The sequence below is a fragment of the Symphodus melops genome, assembly GCF_947650265.1.
Source record: "Symphodus melops genome assembly, contig: scaffold_325, whole genome shotgun sequence".
NCBI lineage: Eukaryota > Metazoa > Chordata > Actinopteri > Labriformes > Labridae > Symphodus > Symphodus melops.
Window position 1 is genome coordinate 7,501 of NW_027636493.1, and position 5,672 is coordinate 13,172.

At 38.8% G+C, this 5,672-nt stretch overlaps 1 protein-coding gene across 1 annotated transcript in view; it reads left to right on the top strand.

The window, feature by feature from the left end:
• LOC306819458 (receptor-type tyrosine-protein phosphatase mu-like) overlaps positions 1 to 371 on the top strand; it is a gene marked incomplete at its 5' end in the record, with an annotated part of 7,293 nt that extends 6,922 nt beyond the window's left edge. The window contains one exon of the mRNA XM_079373258.1: positions 1 to 371. This exon is cut by the window's left edge and continues 1,028 nt beyond it.
• Between the last annotated feature and the right edge of the window lie 5,301 nt (positions 372 to 5,672).

Sequence of the window (5,672 nt, forward strand, 5' to 3'; positions counted from 1 at the left end):
ATAGCATTAGCATAAAAGCCCTGCTCACTGTTAGCATAGCATCTTTGTTAAAGTCCTGATTGTTAAACTCAGAAAAAATGGTGTTTATTTATTTCCTTGTTTGTTTTTGTTCATGATTTTTTCCATATATATTTTTTTTATGTTCCTTTGAAGTCTTTAAATGGCAGCAGAGCAACTTGCATGTTGGAGTTTAAGCTAACGTCACACTCTTTAGTGATCTGTGTTTGCCTACAGACTTTAACAATCTGCACCATCTTCACTGTAAATAATGTCTGTAATGTATATGACATGTGAGTGACAGGGGGCGGAGCTTAGAGAACAGTCACACACAGATTGTTGTTGTGTTTTTGGAGTGTCATCAGCTAACAGAGTTAGCCCTGTGGAACACCGCGCTGTAAAGTTAGCTCAAACAGAGAGTTGAGGTCACACAACAACAACCAGAACCAATCAGAGAAAATGATTAACCAATGAGCAGGCCTGATTTAAGTTGTGATGATTAAACAAGCTTTGAAAGTGATGATAAAACAACATCACATCAAACTTTTTCACTAATCATTCATCCAGGTCACTGATTAATAAAATAAATGTCCACGGAGCAAACTGAGGACTGTGTTAGTCAGTTAAAAAGTCTGGTGGCCTAAAATACTTTTTTCATCATTTTTATATTTTATCAGAGAGAGATTTGAAAAGACATGCAGACACTCATGTACAGTCCGTCCATCAGTTTGTGTCTTCTTCTGTGGTGTTTAAATTTAAGCCAGGGTTAGGGTTAGGGTTACATAACAAATCACATACTCAGTTCAGGTCCTGGTTTCTGTGTTGACTGTCTGTAGGATTGTTTTCTCCATAACAGCACAACCATGTTTTGGATGCAGGTGAATAGCGTGATGATGTGAATAGTGTAAATAATGCCGGAGGAAGCTGGAAGAAGAATATTTATTCCTTCAGTTGTTTCAGTGTTGATGTTATTCCTGTTGTTCTGAAGCACAAAGAGAGAGGGGACATGTTGGACGATTTTAAAATGGACACCGTGAAAATCACCTGGTTATATATGGCTCTGGGTTAATTTAATCCAGGTTATATATGACTCTGGGTTAATTTAATCCAGGTTATATATGACTCTGGGTTAATTTAATCCAGGTTATATATGACTCTGGGTTAATTTAATCCTGGTTATATATGACTCTGGGTTAATTTAATCCAGGTTATATATGACTCTGGGTTAATTTAATCCAGGTTATATATGGCTCTGGGTTAATTTAATCCAGGTTATATATGGCTCTGGGTTAATTTAATCCAGGTTATGTATGACTCTGGGTTAATTTAATCCTGGTTATATATGACTCTGGGTTAATTTAATCCTGGTTATATATGACTCTGGGTTAATTTAATCCAGGTTATATATGACTCTGGGTTAATTTAATCCTGGTTATATATGGCTCTGGGTTAATTTAATCCTGGTTATATATGACTCTGGGTTAATTTAATCCTGGTTATATATGACTCTGGGTTAATTTAATCCTGGTTATATATGACTCTGGGTTAATTTAATCCTGGTTATATATGACTGGGTTAATTTAATCCTGGTTATATATGACTCTGGGTTAATTTAATCCAGGTTATATATGACTCTGGGTTAATTTAATCCAGGTTATATATGGCTCTGGGTTAATTTAATCCAGGTTATATATGGCTCTGGGTTAATTTAATCCAGGTTATATATGACTCTGGGTTAATTTAATCCTGGTTATATATGACTCTGGGTTAATTTAATCCAGGTTATATATGACTCTGGGTTAATTTAATCCAGGTTATATATGGCTCTGGGTTAATTTAATCCAGGTTATATATGACTCTGGGTTAATTTAATCCAGGTTATATATGACTCTGGGTTAATTTAATCCAGGTTATATATGACTCTGGGTTAATTTAATCCAGGTTATATATGACTCTGGGTTAATTTAATCCTGGTTATATATGACTCTGGGTTAATTTAATCCTGGTTATATATGACTCTGGGTTAATTTAATCCAGGTTATATATGACTCTGGGTTAATTTAATCCTGGTTATATATGGCTCTGGGTTAATTTAATCCTGGTTATATATGACTCTGGGTTAATTTAATCCTGGTTATATATGACTCTGGGTTAATTTAATCCTGGTTATATATGACTCTGGGTTAATTTAATCCTGGTTATATATGACTGGGTTAATTTAATCCTGGTTATATATGACTCTGGGTTAATTTAATCCAGGTTATATATGACTCTGGGTTAATTTAATCCAGGTTATATATGGCTCTGGGTTAATTTAATCCAGGTTATATATGGCTCTGGGTTAATTTAATCCAGGTTATATATGACTCTGGGTTAATTTAATCCTGGTTATATATGACTCTGGGTTAATTTAATCCAGGTTATATATGACTCTGGGTTAATTTAATCCAGGTTATATATGGCTCTGGGTTAATTTAATCCAGGTTATATATGACTCTGGGTTAATTTAATCCAGGTTATATATGACTCTGGGTTAATTTAATCCAGGTTATATATGGCTCTGGGTTAATTTAATCCAGGTTATATATGACTCTGGGTTAATTTAATCCTGGTTATATATGACTCTGGGTTAATTTAATCCAGGTTATATATGGCTCTGGGTTAATTTAATCCAGGTTATATATGACTCTGGGTTAATTTAATCCTGGTTATATATGACTCTGGGTTAATTTAATCCTGGTTATATATGACTCTGGGTTGATTTAATCCTGGTTATATATGACTCTGGGTTAATTTAATCCTGGTTATATATGGCTCTGGGTTAATTTAATCCAGGTTATATATGACTCTGGGTTAATTTAATCCTGGTTATATATGACTCTGGGTTAATTTAATCCTGGTTATATATGACTCTGGGTTAATTTAATCCAGGTTATATATGGCTCTGGGTTAATTTAATCCAGGTTATATATGACTCTGGGTTGATTATTTGTGGTTGTGATATCTTGGTGTTTTGACTGAACCCTGTCTACATGGCTCTGGTGCTAATGGGAACTTGTAATGAAAGCTTTTATTTATGTTGTATGATCCAAATTATTACAAATAAAATAATTCTGTATACACTGTTTTTTTTTGGCTCTGTCTCTTTATTGGAATACCTGTTTAATCTGTTCGATATTTAGTAGTCCCTTCTTTGGTCATTATATTGGTCCCTATGGTGGTCCACACAGTGGTCCCTATAGTGGTGACTACAGGGGTCCCTATAGTGGTCCACACAGTGGTCACTATAGTGGTGACTACAGGGGTCCCTATAGTGGTGACTACAGGGGTCCCTATAGTGGTGACTACAGGGGTCCCTATGGTGGTCCACACAGTGGTCACTATAGTGGTGACTACAGGGGTCCCTATAGTGGTGACTACAGGGGTCACTATAGTGGTGACTACAGTGGTCACTATAGTGGTGACTACAGGGGTCCCTATAGTGGTGACTACAGGGGTCCCTATAGTGGTGACTACAGGGGTCCCTATGGTGGTCCACACAGTGGTCACTATAGTGGTGACTACAGGGGTCCCTATAGTGGTGACTACAGGGGTCCCTATCGTTACAGTAGTGGTTACAGTGGTCACTATAGGTACAGTGGTGGTTACAGTGGTCACCATAGTTACAGTAGTGGTTACAGTGGTCACCATAGTTACAGTAGTGGTTACAGTGGTCACCATAGTTACAGTAGTGGTTACAGTGGTCACTATAGTTACAGTAGTGGTTACAGTGGTGGTTACAGTAGTGGTTGCAGTGGTCACTATAGTTACAGTGGTGGTTGCAGTGGTCACTATAGTTACAGTGGTGGTTGCAGTGGTCACTATAGTTACAGTGGTGGTTGCAGTGGTCACCATAGTTACAGTAGTGGTTACAGTGGTCACTATAGTTACAGTGGTGGTTACAGTGGTCACTATAGTTACAGTGGTGGTTACAGTGGTCACCATAGTTACAGTAGTGGTTACAGTGGTGGTTACAGTAGTGGTTACAGTGGTCACTATAGTTACAGTGGTGGTTACAGTGGTCACCATAGTTACAGTAGTGGTTACAGTGGTCACTATAGTTACAGTAGTGGTTACAGTGGTGGTTACAGTAGTGGTTACAGTGGTCACTATAGTTACAGTAGTGGTTACAGTGGTGGTTACAGTAGTGGTTACAGTGGTCACTATAGTTACAGTAGTGGTTACAGTGGTGGTTACAGTAGTGGTTACAGTGGTCACTATAGTTACAGTGGTGGTTACAGTGGTCACCATAGTTACAGTGGTGGTTACAGTGGTCACCATAGTTACAGTGGTGGTTACAGTGGTCACTATAGTTACAGTGGTGGTTGCAGTGGTCACTATAGTTACAGTGGTGGTTACAGTGGTCACTATAGTTACAGTGGTGGTTGCAGTAGTCACTATAGTTACAGTGGTGGTTGCAGTGGTCACCATAGTTACAGTAGTGGTTACAGTGGTCACTATAGTTACAGTGGTGGTTACAGTGGTCACTATAGTTACAGTGGTGGTTACAGTGGTCACCATAGTTACAGTGGTGGTTACAGTGGTCACCATAGTTACAGTAGTGGTTGCAGTGGTCACTATAGTTACAGTGGTGGTTGCAGTGGTCACTATAGTTACAGTGGTGGTTACAGTGGTCACTATAGTTACAGTGGTGGTTACAGTGGTCACTATAGTTACAGTGGTGGTTACAGTGGTCACCATAGTTACAGTGGTGGTTACAGTGGTCACCATAGTTACAGTAGTGGTTGCAGTGGTCACTATAGTTACAGTGGTGGTTACAGTGGTCACTATAGTTACAGTGGTGGTTACAGTGGTCACCATAGTTACAGTAGTGGTTACAGTGGTCACTATAGTTACAGTAGTGGTTACAGTGGTGGTTACAGTAGTGGTTACAGTGGTCACTATAGTTACAGTAGTGGTTACAGTGGTGGTTACAGTAGTGGTTACAGTGGTCACTATAGTTACAGTAGTGGTTACAGTGGTGGTTACAGTAGTGGTTACAGTGGTCACTATAGTTACAGTGGTGGTTACAGTGGTCACCATAGTTACAGTGGTGGTTACAGTGGTCACCATAGTTACAGTGGTGGTTACAGTGGTCACTATAGTTACAGTGGTGGTTGCAGTGGTCACTATAGTTACAGTGGTGGTTACAGTGGTCACTATAGTTACAGTGGTGGTTGCAGTGGTCACTATAGTTACAGTGGTGGTTACAGTGGTCACTATAGTTACAGTGGTGGTTACAGTGGTCACTATAGTTACAGTAGTGGTTACAGTGGTCACCATAGTTACAGTGGTGGTTACAGTGGTCCCTAACAACAAAAACAGCGTGCTTGTTTTAATGAGGAAGTTGTGTGACTGTCTCTGTTATGAGTGTTGATGTGAATGATGTGAATATTTAAACAAAGAAAACCTCTTTAACCCCCGATGAAATGACAGATAAATCTAATTCTTTATGATCTGTTGTTCCACGTGGTGTTCACGTGGATTCTTTAAGTCAGACGCCTGTTTTTTGTGATGTGTCACAACATGAATGCAGTGTGTGAGGATTTATGTAGTAATTGATGTATGCTTGTCGAGCTGTATAGTACAGACAGACAGACCTCATGAGTTGCAGTGTATGTTCTGGCCTTCAGGGG